Here is a 16,438-nt window from a genome sequence, read left to right on the forward strand (position 1 = left end):
TATATATAATATATATTATATATATATATATATATATGGAGAGAGAGAGAGAAAATTATATATGATATGGACTTATGAAGCATTGAAAATGTCAAATAAAACACTGTTTTTTTTTAATATAAGCTACCACTATACCATGAAAGCCTTAAATAGTCCCATGTACAAAGGGATTTTTCAAAGATCCTGAAGTTCTAATAAAAAAAGATTTCAGTGCTATAACTCTTCAAAAGCATCCTTCCAAATTGGCTTTATACATTGAAGCCAGAGAGCTTTTATAATAGATCTCCAATTATTTAACAAAATGAAAGATAAAGAATGACTTCACTGAGAATTTTATAGTAAGTTATCATTCATGTTTTATTTAGAGGTTTTTTTTTCCTTTGGGACAATACTGGGATGGAAATGAATACAAGATGACACTCAGTGTCAGGGATAAAGGGTAGAATGGAGAGCTTAAAATGAGTCAAGGAAAGAATACCAGATTACAAGCTTCTCAAAGGTTAGGGTCATGGCTTTTAAAGATTTCATGTTGATTCTTCATCAAGCTTAGTAGATATTGCTTCTATTAGTAAGATCCCCGTAATCAATGTTCAAACTAAATTGCACTTATACATCTGTTGAAGCCACAATGTTGTAAGTGGAAAAGGAGGACCTGAAAAAAACTGTAGTCCAACAATAGTGAAAGATGCAAAATGTCTGTCTTCCCTGACATATTCATATTGTCCAGTATGCCATCCAACTTTGCCAGGTCTTTCAAAGGTTTTAGACTTTTAGTTCCTCATGCTACACTCCCCATTGCTTAACTGTCTCCAAAGAAAGGAGCTGAATACAGGTGTTAGAGTTAGTCTTTGAGAGGTTCATTATCAGTGTCTTTCTTTTTATCCTATCCCACACCCATATTTTATCAGGGCCTTGATTATTTAATTCATACTAGTGATACTAGGTAATCTTCTTTGTTACAACTTCCAGAATGCAAAACAAAAAAGGATTTGGAGTGTTGAAGGAAAAACAGAATATGGAGAACAGGAAAGGAATGAAATACATCCATTCCATTACAAAGGAACTAAGGATTTGTTAAAGATTTCACTTTATCCAGATTGAAGACACCTGCAAAATGATCTACATATATGAATAAAATGCATATAAATACACATATGTACACACAATATACATACTTAACATTGTATTAGAGCAGAACTTAATAATCAATTTTCATATTACATTTTAACCAAAGAAATGTTCATCTGACTGTAACAAGCCTCTATGGTAGGTCCTGGCCATTTTACCTTGAATAGAAGATAGATAAGGGAGGGAATGGGACCCATCTGTGCCACAGCTTCCCAAAGTGAAAACTTAAAGAAAATGTTACCAAACCCCAGTGCAGACTACCTTAGGTCTAAGAGGTGACTCATAACTCTAGGGGTTGCTCAGAACTTCTTCTTGCCCCCTTCTCTACTTCCTCATACAAAGGGTATTAGGAAGGTCAAGAAAGGATTGGAAAAGCTCTGAGTACCAAACAGGAGAACATAGAAAATACAGGACCAGGCACCAACTTTTACTGCTGGTCTTGAGTTGAAGAGTGGAAAGCAAACTGTAGTTTCCTGTCATCTTGAAAAGCTCTTTGGAAATACAGGTGCCATGCTGAGGCAAACAATCTCAAATGATATGCAGCTTTGCCTGCTATAAAAAAATTCATGCACTCTTTGCAAATCTGTTAAGTGATTGAGGATTTGCTTTGCTTGGTATAAAAATCTCACATACTAGCATATGAAATATAGTCAATAACATTGTAATAACTATGTATGGTGTCAGGGGAGTACTAAATTTATCAAGGAGGAATTACTTCATAAGTTACATAAATTACTGACAACTATGTTGTGCACTTGAAACTAATACAACACTGAATGTCGGCTATAATTTAAAGAATTTAAAAAACGCTCATGTACTCTTTGTGAGCCTTTAAGTGATTGAGGATTTGGGTGTTTGTGATTTTATTTTATCACAATTAACTTCAAAGATGGAAAATATTTAGCAAGCAGATGATCTAAAATTTTTCTGAACCATTTCCACACTTTATTTCCAGCATCCCTGCCACCCTAAATATCTCACTGCTCCGTACACATGATGGGGCCTTCTGGGACTCTGGTTCTGTAGAAGCCATGAGACATCTTCCTACTTTATATTTTTAATCCTAGACAATTCCTATTTAGTTATCCACATAGAGTGTTTATGTTCTCTTCTGGGTATTTTCAGCTTTATCTGACTCTTGAAAACCTTGCTCCCATGTACTATAAATCTTTATTTATATGAATTTCCCTACTAGAGTATAAACCTTTCAAGTGAAAGCCAGGAATTATATGTAACTATTTTTATTTATACTTCCTAGCACATTTCCTGATGTTCGATTATACTAAAATGATGAGTAGGTGGAAAAAATGCTATTAGTTTTTGAAATGGATTAAGACATATGTGGCTTTTTCAAACTCCTTTGGGGGGGAATTTTCCTTCTTTTCTTGATATGGAATATTTTTAAAAGTAATGTTGAGTAAAGTCTTTACTTGAGAATTCAAAAACCTACTATCTAGGTCAAACTCTGCCACTGCCTAGCTTTATGTCATTTGATTTCTCTGAGCCTCATCTTCCTCGGCAATAAATCAGAGTGTTCTCAAGACCCTTCAAACATAAAAAATTTGTCATTTCTTCGTAACTCTACCAGAGCATCTTTTTTTTTTATCAGAAGGAAAGGCAACAAACATTCATGACAAACTTCCAGTGAACATTCTCTTTTTTTATCAAACAGAAAATATGAGATGAAATAAACCAAAAGGAAATAACCCGAAACTCTAACTTCATTTCCAACATTCAATTCACCTCTGGCAGCAAGTGAGGAACATTTTGCACCTGTTCCTATGTTAAGTTCCAACTTATAAGCAGCATATGCTTGAATGTCATATGTTTTGTTGCCCTTAAGGACAGCAAATGCAAGTGAAAAATGGGTCTAAATATAATTGGCCTAATTTGGCTTTGACCCTTAAAATGAGCCAGACCTAAACTGAGCCAGACTAAAAGCCTTTAATCAGAGTTCTGCTCTTGATCAGAATGAAGTTCTGCTCTTGATCAGTTGAATATGAAGTGATAGGATTACAGTTAGATTTTGTGCTGAAATGCATACTGGGACAGATACAATATAATCCCCTGAGGTTTACAATCTTGACCAAGCTGTCTTGTATTTCCTATGGCTTCTATCGAGATTATACTTTCACACCTAATTTTTAAAGACTTGTGTTCATAGAAATTAATATAAAGTAAATGGGAAAATTGACTGCAGTATGAAAGGACCTGAAGAAATAGCAACTGTTCATCTTCATCATATTGTTCATGGACACCTATGTGGCAGGTAGCCTAGTAAATTTAACTATAAAAACAAGATATTAAAATAATAATATCAAACACCTGTAATTCCAGAAAACTGACTATTAATATTAACAATTTCCTAAGAATACTTTAATATTCTAAAATTGAACACCATAAACTAATTTTTATTTTTATTATTGTTTTGTGACATTATTATAAATGGTTAAGGCACATTTTAATTTGTCAGTTTTCACTGTCTCACACTTTGAGAAAGAAAATGGCATGTGAGAGTGTTCCTTCAGTTTTTGTTTTCTTTATACAGTGGGAGGAAATACTTTGAATTCTTTCAATAATTAATTTTCCTGTTTGAAGATACAATTGTTAAATAAAAAGCCATTTAATATTAATGCCACTCTCACAGCAAACATCCAAATCAACCTAACTACCACTTTTGCCTACTGATTATTGCCAGGTTTCATCTCTTAATTCTTTGCTCTAAGCAGGGAGATAATAATCAGGAGTTGGTTCCCACTGATGATATTGTCTAGAATTGTTTACAGAAGTAGGCACAGTTTCACGCACACCTGCAAGTCATAACTCGTGCTCTTTGATGTACAAGAAATGTGTTCTTTTCACAAAGAGTGACTGAATACCCACTGCTTTCTACTACATCCTAACCATGGTAGGGAAAATAAATGAAAGAAAAAAATAGTGCCTAGTCTCTGTCAGCTTATTCTTGATGGTGGAAATACAGCATATTATGACACTGGCAGGCTTCCAATTACATATTACAGACCAGATCAGACAGAATTTGCATTGAGAAGCTAGTCTTTAGCTGAAATAAATGAATTTCTATGTATTTGGCTATCTTTTTACCTGAAAGTTTATTGTTATCAGCATGTTTGTGACTGAAATTAGGATTGCCAGCTTTTCCTAGCACCAGTTCAATTCAGTTTTCGTGAATAGACACAACTGTAACTGACAGAGCTGTTCATTTACTGAACTGCTTTTGGGCCCTTTCGAAGGAACTCGCACCCCTTATTCTTAGACAGAATGAAAGGCTAAGACTAAGCTAAAGTCACATAATTTCCCAAATGAACTGGATTTTCTGACAGGCCCACTTAGTGCTTGCCATTTATCACAATCTAAAAGAACCACAGATATTGTCCATTAAGACTTCATTTTCATTTTCCCTGTCTTCCATGAGACTTTTCTGTGCTAAAGACTTCACCCTGGTATAATGCCCTGTGACTCAGAGGAGACCCCATCTCTGTTCTTCCAGTCAATTCTTAAGACATCTGTGTCCCCTGAGAGAGGTCTGCAGGTATCAGTAGGTCATGGATGATGAAAAAAGTTGAATCTGTTTGCTCCCTGCTCATGCCAAATATATATAAAGAGTTGATAAAATCAACACATTTTATAAATGGAATACAAAATTCATTTACTTGTTTTTAAAGATAAAATTCCAACATAATTCAAGATAATTTCTATTATGAAGTATTGATTTTCACTAGACACCCACAGAGAAAAGAAACCTTTCAGTCTTCCCTGCTTTTGAAAGTAACATTATGAGAAACTGTCAAGTGACTATAGTTCTATAACCATTAGAGTTATACTATCACTCCAATTATACTATCTGTGGAGGATAACAGAGGCTTACAAGATCTGTTCCCCTGTTAACCCTAATGCCATCTCGTCATGCTTGCTGCCTCCCCCCCACAGCCCTAGCCACACTGGGCTTCTGTGCGGCTCCAGACTTCTACTCAGGGCAAATGTCTCCATATTCCCTCCACCTAGGGAGCACTTCCCCAGATACACATGCAATTCTAACATCTTTACTGTTTGGTCATTTCCTCAAAAATGATTTCAGAAATCACCTCACTGAAAACACACCCTCTTAACTGCATTTCCTTTTCTGCTTTATATTTCCCTGTATACCACTCAGTAACAAAAAGGAACAAACTATTGATAACACATGGCAATTTGGGTGGATCTTAATGGTATTCTACTCAATGAAAAAACAAGTTTATAAACTATATGGTCCCATGTACATACCATCCTGAAGGTAACAAAATTATAGAGATTATAGGAGGGGAGGGAAGGTATGACTATAAAGAAGTAGCCTAAGAGATTTCCTTTGTGGTGACAGAACAGACCTATACCTTAATTACGTTGGTGGTGTTGGCTATATGTGAGAAAATTAAATAGAATTATATACAAAGGCATGGCAAAAATGAGTGTATGCAAAAACTGGTAAAATCTGAGTAAGATCTATAGTTTACTTAATTTTATTGTGCTGGCAATTTTTGATAAATGCACTATTCCTGGTTTTGATAATGTACTGTTATGCAAGTGCTTACTACCAGGGGAAGCTTGGAGATGGGGGCTGCAATTTTGTGAGTCTGTATTTAAAAGTAAAAGTAACTAAAAGGTAAAATTAAAAAGTTATCTCTAGCACTTAGCACTATCTAACACGCTATATAATATATTTTTTAATTCTCTACCTCTCAGTATACAAGCTCCATGTGGACAATGAATTCTCACTGTTCTTTTTTTCATGCTATAATCATGGCACATAGACCAATTATGAGCACACAGTAAGCTTTCTATGAATAGTTACTGAATAAGTTTATGATTAATGAATATACCTTACTGTTAAAATCATCTTAACATTGTGATTAATATCATGACCTTTGATTTTGATCCCAGTTCTGCTATTATCTAGAAGGTCTTAATCAAATCTCTTGAACTTTTTATTCAATTTTTTCATCCAAAAAGTAATAATGCTTAAAAGGTTAAATAAAAAAAAACAGTAATATAGAGCTGCAGGAAGTATTACTTGAGATAAATTCTTGGAAACAAATAAAGTAATATGCCTCAGTAACCCTTAACAATTAATATCATTTGACATAGTGATTTATCAGAAATGTGGACATACTTTTAAGTGCAAGGATGTTCATCATGACATTATTATATAGTAGGGAAATATGAAATAACCTAAATGTACAACAATAGAATAAAGGTCTCTATGTTTTGACATACTGTACATACTAGGAGCATTTTTCTGAAAACAGAGACCTCCTTCTATTTTATAAATGAGTAAGAACTACAGATCTAATCCACAAGTCAGTTACTCAGATTTTAAATTTCTATTCTTTTTTAACATTGTGACTATCAACAACATTCATTATTTAGAATAATTCCCCTTTCACACTATCTTTTGCAAGTGGCTGCATTTTGTATTACATCTATAAATGCAAAAATAATTGTCAATTATAAGGGAGAGTAAGTGAGCATTCATTCCATTATTTTGGTCTCAATGCATTATTTAATATGCAAATAAAGGTTTTTTTAAGTTATTAATAAAATGCCCCACTCCTAGCATGTGTTATTATATATAATAGGCATATATATTGGGTAAAATTAAATTGCAAAGAAAAAAATTAAAAAGATTGTTTTTGAACTCCATGTATAAGGAAAAGTAATAATGAAAAATGATACCCCTATATCAAAAATTATTAATGCTTTTGCATTGGAAATATTGTAGGAAGAATTTTTTCTATTCAGAAAGAAAAATGATTAAAATCATTATCAATGAGACACTTCATAAATTTAAGAACATAATTATAGGTGCAAAAACTAATTTAAGGTGAAAAATTATACATGAAGAACCTTAATGATTTAATTTTCCTCTTTTATGAAGATCAAATTTCACATAAATACACTGGCTTTTTATCATCTCTGAAAAGTATGATGACACACTCTTATTTTGAAACAGGATATTGAAAGGATGTTAATACGAAGCAGGGTTGATACATACGAGGTCTATCTGGAAAGAGTCCAACCATTGTTAATATAAAGAGAGCAGGTTGGGTGACATGACTGTAATCTGGCACCTAAGGAGAGTGAACTGGAATGCGCATGCGTGAATAATGACAACTTCATTGTACTAGTCAGTGGGGGTGGTAGACGCCAGTGAGTGAGCGTGTACTGTGTATCCGCCACATTCAAAATGACTGAGCAAATAGAATGATGAATCTGCATCTAATTTTGCATTAAGCTTGAACATCCCTCCTCAGAAATCATTCAGATGATTCTCAGAAGGTCACATCTATGGGCAACTGGTGACTGGCAGCTTTGTCACGACAATGTGCCTGCTCATGCACCATTTCTCCTGCAGAGTTGTTTGGTTAAACATCAAATCACCCAAGTGACTTAGGCCCCCTACAGCCCATCTTTGGCACCCTGTGACTTCTTCCGGCTTTTCCAAAAACTAAAATTACCTTTGAAAGGGGAGAGATTTCAGATATTAATGAGATTCAAGAAAATAGGATGCAGCAGCTTATGGCAATTGGGAAAACTGTGTGAGGTCCCCAGGTGCCTACTTTGAAGGGGACTGAGGCACCATTGTCCTATGTACAATGTTTCTTGTATCTTGTATCTTCTTCAATAAGATACAAGATACATGTTACTTGCCTCTATTTTTCATAGTACATGGCTATTTACTTTCTGGACAGACCTCTTATATCTTTTCAAAATAGTGTTTTTGGATTTCTGCAGATATATACCCAGAAGTGGGATTGCTGGATCATAAGGTAGTTGTATTAAAAAAAAAATTGAGGACACTTCATACTGTTTTTCATAGTGACTACACCAGTTTGGAATCCCATCAACTGTCCACAAAGGTCTGCTTTTGTCCTCATGCTCACCAACAAGTTTGTTAATTTATTGGTGATAGCCATTCTGACAGGTATGACAGGATATCTCATTGTGGTTTTTATTTGCATTTCTCTGATGATTAGTCACATTGCCCATCTTTTCATATGTCTGTTGGCCATCTATGCCATCTGTATGTTCTCTTTGGAGAAGTGTCTATTCAAGTCCTCTGCCCATTTTTAAAATTAAGTCTTTTATTTTTTTCAGTGTTGAGTTATATGTGTTCTCTATGAATTTTGATATTATCCAATCCCTAATTGAATTTAATATTACTGAATATTTTATCTTACTCAGTACTTTTTTCATTTTGTTGATGCTTTTCTTTGCTGGGAAAAAAAACATTTAGCTTGATGTAGTTTCATTTATTTTTTATTTTGTTTTCCTTACCCAAGGAGATATATAAAAATCTTGATAAGAAGAAAGTCAGAGATTTTACTGCCTATGTTTTCTTCTAGAAATTTTATGTTATCATGTCTTACATTAAAGCTTTAATCTATTTTGAGATTATATTAATTACAGCATTATCTATAATAGCCAAGATATGGAAGCAACTCAAGTGTCCATCAGTTAACTAGTGGATAAAGAAAATGCAGTACATATATACATGGAATATTCCTCAATCAGAAAAAATTAAATCTTACCAGTTGTGACAACATAGATGTACCTACGCAGAATTATGTTTGGTAAAATAAGTCAGAGAAAAAAAATACCATGTAGTTTCACTTATATGTGGAATCTAAAGAACAAAGTATATAAACAAAGAAAACAGAAACAGACTCATAGATACAGAGAACACACTGCAGGTTGCCAGATGAGAGGGGAGTTGAGGGCTTGGGTAATAAATGTGTAAGGTTTAAGAAATACTTATCGGTAGTTACAAAATAGTCACAGGGATGTAAATACAGCTTAGGAAATACAGTTAATTATATTGTAATCACTATGTATAGTGCCTGGTGGGCAAAGAATTATCGAGGGGAACACTATAAAAATTATATGCTTGCCTAACCACTATGCTGTACAACTGAAATGAATACAGAATAATATTGATTAACTGTAATTTAAAAAATAAAATTAAAAATAAAAATTTTTAAAAAGCAGGGAAGTAGTGAAGTTTTGCCTCCCACCTCCCCAAACATTCTCTTATTGGAAAAACAAACAAATGACAATAGTGTGCACCTGCATGCTTCTTGGTGTCAGGGATGCTACACAGATTAAGCTCCAGTTAGAGTATTAAATGAACTAAAAGGCACAAGGGTAGAAAACTGTGTACAAATTTAAAGTAAATATAATTAAACATAAATAAAACTAAGTATTATTGTGCAATATTCCATTATGTTTCAGATACACTGGATTAAATCTCATATAAACAAAAATTTTGCTCTTAAAAATGAAGTCTCAGTTTTTTTACCATAAGCCTTGGTCATTTTCTGCCTGAGATGTTTTTTAATATTTTATATATTTATTTTTAGAGAGAGAGGAAGGGAGAGAGAAGGAGAGGGAGAGAAACATCAACATGTGGTCTCTCACGTGGCCTTCACTAGGGATTCGGCCGACAACAAAAGCATGTGTCCTGACTGGGAATTGAACTTGTGACACTGGTTCACAGCCCACGCTCAATCCACTGAGCTACACCAACCAGGGCTCTGGCTGAGATCTTTTAAAGAGTCATAGCTTCAGCCCTGGCTGGGTAGCTCAGTTCGTTAGAGCACTGTCCCAGTTCACCAAGGTTGCACATACAATCCCTGCTCAGGGCACAGACAAGAGTCAACCAATAAATGCATGAATAAGTGGAGCAACAAATCCATGTTTCTCTCCCTTCCCATCTCTCTCTCTCAAAAAATAATAAGTGAGAAAAATTTAAAAATTCACTACTACAGATATAGTGCCAACAATAAAAATATAATTAAGAAAAATAGAGACTGCTCTGGCTGGCATAGCTCAGTGGATTGAGTGCAGGCTGCGAACCAAAATGTCACAGGTTCAATTCCCAGTTAGGGTACATGCCTGGGTTGCAGGCCATGACCCCCAGCAACCGCACATTGATGTTTCTCTCTCTCTCTCTCTTTCTCCCTCCCTTCCCTCTCTAAAAATAAATGGATAAAATCTTTAAAAAAATAGAGACTGAAAAGAAGTCTTACCCTGAAAAATAAATAAATAAATGAAAAGTCATGCTTCATTATTGCAATTATATTCTCTACTCCCTCTTTCTTCAGAAATGCTAAAGTCTTTTCCATTTGGCTAATCATGAGGCAACTTACACCACACACTATCTTTGAGCTGGTTAAATACCAACACACAAGGTCTAACTGCTTTACTTTTTAAAATAGGCAACATAAAAACAATTATAAGTTGATTAGTGTAAACACCATTTAGAAGCCATACGTTATTTCTTGCCATAATCAGAAAATACTACTTCTGAATTTCTTTTTATGTGTGCATATTATATTTGCTTATTTGTTTCCTCTTGAAGTTTTCTATTTCAGTGAGAATTATTATTGTTACTGTTCCCTGAAAAGTTACCTTGTATTTGATCCTTTTCAAAATGTTTATGATTAAATAAAGCAAATTCCACTGCTTTTGTTTGAAATCTCTAGCAAGAATAGTCAGAGACTGTATATTCTGCAAGATTTCAAACTTGACATATTAGTTGGAGAGTTATACATCTCTTCCTGTGTTTATGGTGTAATGTGTTTCAGGGGGAAAACTGTTATCTTTCTTGGATTAATGAAAGGCTTTGAAATATAACTTATCCTAACACAATGCCTCTGATGAACAGTTATTCATTTACCTTTTGGAAATTTCTAAAGAAAGTAGATGCTGCCCTCACAGGATCCTCTGACTTGTTGAACAAGGGATTGTTAGAAAGGCCTTTTTCATGCTGAAACAAAATCTGACTTCCTGATGCCATTTAATACCATTGGCCTTAGTTTTACTTAGAGAAATACATCTAATTTCTATTTGCTATGATAGCTCTACAATACTCAACATACCTATAATTCTCCCTATATTTTTCCAAGTTTTCTCTTCCCATAACTACATATCTAACTGCTTCATTATCATTTCTAAATATTTGAGAATTATTCTTGTCTCCTATACCATACTCCAGTTGGGTACAGGATCTCAGGTGTTTTCCAGTTACCATTCAAGGTGCTGGGCATTGATGAACACGCTGAGCACACCAGCAACAGAAATATAATGTTAGCCCTACATAGTTAGGTTTAAATTTTGTGGGCATAGTAATACAGAACAAAACAGGTTAAATCAATTACTAATCTATTTACTTAATATATACAAATGCATATTATAAATGATTCATTATTAATATTTTACATTTTTTACTAAGCCTTCAAAATCCAGAGTATTTATTTTTACACTTATAGAACAACTCAAATTAAACTAACCATATTTCAAGGATTCAATAGCCACATGTGGCCAGTGGCTGCAGTTCTAGATAATTTAATTTTGTTAAGTTGGCCTAGAAACCTTTCAGTGTTTTTAAGGTCCATATGACAGTCTAAGTTTACACTGAGTTTATAGTCAATAAAATAGGTTGGCATAGCAGCGATTATCCCAAGAACCATGTTTTATATGCAACACAGGTGTTGGCTTGAGTCAGGATTCCTGTCTCTAGATTGTTTGGAATTTTGATTCTGTAGTTTACTAATTCAACTCTTGATTCCAATTTGCTCATTCAAAACTTTTAAAGTATTCTTTATTTATTTAAAATAGGATTAATCCTACTGAACAGGAAAGAACCATGCAAATAATAAAAGTTGTGATATATTGATAGAGACTCACACATCATATTAATTAATTAATCACTGGCTAGTTAGTCAACTTTAAAGCCACCTAACTTCATGGGCACTCAGCATGTAATCACTTACTACCATGTTTTCATGATGTACTATCCAAAGAGTTCATGAAATTCAATTCCTTCATTGCAGGCTCTGTGACAGCCAATGACTCAATTCCTGGTTTTCATGGCCTAGTGTCCTCCCCTCCAACCTGGAATCACAGCAGCCCCTGTGTGACTGGAAAACCATAGTAGCAGTGAAGGTTTATGAGTCCCAAGCTTGTGTCAAAAAAGGCACTGAAGACTCTTCCTGCTTCTTTGTGTCACGCACTCTAGGAGAATCCAGCTGCTGTGCGATGAGGACATCAACAGCCTCATGGAGAGGTTCGCCTAGAGAAAAACTGATGCTGTCTGCACCAGCCAGAATTAACTCACCCGCTGTATGAGTGAGCCACCTTGGAAGCAAATATTCCAGCTTCAGCGAGGTCTCAGATGACTGCAGCTCCAGTGGACACCTGAGAGCAATCATATAGGGGACCACAGGTGGCAGCTGTACACCTGAGTCCTTCCAGAATGCCTGACACACAGAATCCATGATGATGATGGTACTGCTATATGTCACTAAGTTTTGAAGTAATTACACAAGACTTTAACACTTACTATGACAGTATTTTGCTAATATAGTGATTCTCAAAGCATTCTAATGAATCTTATAGACCATTTATCTATAAATGGAACGATATACATATTTCTGACATAAACAAGGCTTGAGTGAGATAATTCAATATATTAACAGTGATTTTTCTCTGAAAGATAAATACAGGTATTCTAATTATCTTCATGCTTTTCAGCACTTTCAGATTCTCTATAATAAACATATTGTTTTCCAAATCAAAAGAAAATAAATGCCATGTGTGTGAAATAGTAATAATCTGAGAAATACATTAATAGCTCCTACAAATTGTAAATACTATCTTTCAAAACTTAAGTTTTCTGCCTTCCACTGTTGTTTTTTTCTCCTAGGATTCTCCTGCTTTAACAAAAACAAGAAAAATTCCAAAATTAATATTAATATCTTTTTTTATGCTTTATTACTCCTCTTTAGTAACAAGGAAGTTAACTAGGAAGGCAGTTTAGCAGCAGTTACATAGAACATATAAGTGCATTTGATGGGCTCTGGAAGGCAGGTGGCTCTCAGAGTCAACTTCAAGTTCCATACATTTAAATATAGTCCCTTTGCTATACTTCAGTTTCCCTGAGTTTATTATAAATAGGATTATTTGAAATATTAGTGTACCCAAGTGTATGAATCTTAATAGCTTAGGCAATCCCATGACCAGATCGTCTACACCCACAGACTTTTTAAATACGTGTCTGTAATTGTAAAGCACTGAAGTATTAAGACCCAGACTTTAATTAGATAATTCACTAGAGAAGAGTTACATTTTCAGGCAGTAATGCATTCAGGATTCATTTTACTGTGATTACTTCTTAGTTAGGATAGATATTTATCATAAGAAGGGGTTGTCTACAGAGCTACAGACCAGTAAAACCATAATCTGAAATGCACACATTTAACGTGAGAGAATATCAGAGCATCAGCTCTGGAGGACAGGCACTGATACTGCAACTCCAGTATACGTATCATTGATTTGTTCCTTCTATTACACACAATTATTTTTTTAAAGATTTTATTTTATTTATTTTTAGAGAGGGAAGGAAGGGAGAGAGAGAGAGAGAAACATCAATCTGCAGTTGCTGGGGACCTGGCCTGCAACCCAGGCATGTGCCCTGACTGGGAATCGAACCTGTGACACTTTGGTTCACAGCCTGCACTCAATCCACTGAGCTACGCCAGCCAGGGTTTATTACACACAATTTTAAAAATTCATTCAGTTTCTACTTTTTATTTGGAAAAAGGTTACTCTCATGAAAATTTATGTCTAATTATGCCAAAATAACAGTTAATTTAATTAAAATATCTGATCCCAAACCTAAGACATAAGGAAGTTGACAATGTAAAATAGTTAATTAAACTATTCATTAGTTTATTTATGTATATTGTTAATCTAAATAACAAAAACCAATAAATGACAATTATTTAAAGAGTTTGTTTTTAAATACTTGTTTCTACTTGTTCAGCTATAATAAAGAGATGTATACATAAACAAAATTGACTTTTCAAGGACGGTTTAAAATGCAATTGTTAAATATTTCAAATTAACTAATAATTTCCAACATATTAGGATAATATATAAAGTAAACTGGATTTAAATAGCAAATACTATCTATGATTTCACATAACTCAGAATTACAGAAAAATAACTTTTTTCTGATATGGAAAATGTCATATACTAGATTATGATTCTTAACCACAAATATTCTGACCATCAAGATGTATAATGTCTATACTTCCTCATATTGGAAATGTATATTTTCTTATTTAAAGTATTTTTAAATTTATAGTATTGCCATGCATTCTACAATAATTCAGTTGGCTATTATTGAGAAGTTATGAGAAACAACTTCTAAGAAGGAAATGTAAAAATAAAATGTATAACTAAGTCTGGAGAAATATAATAAGTGCTACCTGAGCGTTGCAAATAATAATATGCAATATAAATTACATTTGTTTTGCAGTTAGAACATAGTTGATATTATTTGAAATGAATGGAAAAATAAATATGCCAATATACAGAATAAATCTATGAAGACATGTAAAAGCTCTTTCAAAATGACAATATGATCAAAGACTAGGGGCTTTGGCACCAGAACAATGGGATTGTGTCTCAGCTCTGCAACTGTGAATGGGTTCCTTGCATTAGCATCTCTAAGTCTCCTACCTCTGCAAAAAATATCACTAACAAAGAAACAAAGACTTGGGAGGTTTAAATTGACAATCACATTTCCCACATAAGAAATATGATATGAGTATTCAACAAAAGCTTGCTCCCTCTACTACAGTCCCTTTTTAAAATAATTGCTAAAGGAAAAACAAGGTAATGATAGAAATGGGATAATTAAATAAATAATCCAAAGCCTAAATCTTTTATTTATATAAATCCACACATTTTTTTTTACAGTCCAATCAGCAGTAGAATGGATAAACTGTGGCATAGGTAGTGTAATTTCTTATAGTAGGGAAAGTGAGTTAGGGATTATCCAACTATTAAACTGATAAGAACAGATACTACACTTGCTCTTAGCCAAAAGGTTGAGACACAGTATCCAACTATGGAGCAATATGGATATATTTCACAAACTTATGCTGACAAGAAGACGTAAAATAATGTATACTATATGAATCCAACTATCTTTCTATGTATGTACATATGTATGTTTGTATGTATCCATCTATCTAAACTATGTAAACAGACAAAACTAATCTAAGCTGTTAAAAGCTTGACCAGTGTTAGCCTTGTGGTAAGTGGTGACTGGAAAGTAATGTTTTGTTTCTTCATCTGGATGATGGTTACAGGGATATATTCAGTTTTTAAATATTCATAAGGCATTCTTCATAATATGTGCATTTGTATGCATGTTAACACTTCAACCATAAATTTAAGTATGAATAGCTTAAACATAAACTCACATATTTGGCTCCAAATTCCATTCACTACTCACTAAATCACATATCATTATAACATGACAGATTAAGCATCAATCTGAAAGGGCAAATGAGGCCAGACCTGTGTCCAAGTCCAGAAAGGAACAGTTGGACATTAAATCCAGGATCAACTTATTTTGAAACACTAAAGAAAAATATTAAATAACATATGATCTCAATTTCAACTGGAACCTAATCAACAAAAGAAAACAGCAAGCAAAATATAACCAGAGTCACTGAAATTAAGAACCTGACAGTAACCAGAGAGGGTGTGGGAGGGGATAATGGGGGAAGGGGGGGAGGGTTTTCAGAAACAACTATAAAAGACACATGGACAAAACCAAGGGGGGATGGAAGCAAGAGAGGGAGGTGGAGATGGCTGGGGTAGGGGAAAGTGGTGGGGGATAAATGCAGACAACTGTAATTAAATAAAAATAAAATAATTTTATTTATTTTTCTTTCTTAAATTTTATTTTAATTGTTATTCAAGTACAATTTTCTATCTTTTACTCCCATCCCAGCCCACCCACCCGGCCCTCCCCACCTCCCTCTCATTTTAATCCCCCCTAGTTTTTGTCCATGTGTCCTTTATACTTGTTCCTGTAAACCCTTTCTCTTTTCCCCTGAAATTCCCTCCCCTCTCCCCTCTGGACACTGTCAGCCTGTTGTTCTCTATTTCAGTGTCTTTGGTTATATTTTGCTTGTTTATTTGTTTTGTTGTTTAGATTCCTGGTAAAGGTATACATTTACACAATGGAATTCTATGCAGCAGAAAGAAAGAAGGAACTCCTAGCCTTGTGACAGCATGGATGGAACTGGAAAGCATTATGCTAAGTGAAAATAAAATAATTTTTAAAAAGAAAGAAAAATACTAGTATATCATTTGCCTTATATGGTATTGTTTTTTCTAAATCATTGTCATATACATAGTTAATTCAGTTCTTGCCACTTAGGTCTTTTGTCAAATG

The 16,438-nt window shown here is 34.1% G+C and overlaps 1 protein-coding gene and 1 pseudogene across 4 annotated transcripts in view; both read right to left on the minus strand.

The window, feature by feature from the left end:
- Positions 1 to 16,438, minus strand: part of DPP10 (dipeptidyl peptidase like 10) — a 715,620-nt gene that overhangs the window by 327,800 nt on the left and 371,382 nt on the right. The gene's annotated exons all lie outside the window — the stretch shown is intronic.
- LOC123810524 lies at positions 14,936 to 15,089 on the minus strand (annotated as a pseudogene).

This window comes from Phyllostomus hastatus, unplaced genomic scaffold (assembly GCF_019186645.2).
Source record: "Phyllostomus hastatus isolate PE091 unplaced genomic scaffold, TTU_PhHast_1.1 phas_scaffold_60, whole genome shotgun sequence".
NCBI classification, from domain to species: Eukaryota; Metazoa; Chordata; class Mammalia; order Chiroptera; family Phyllostomidae; genus Phyllostomus; species Phyllostomus hastatus.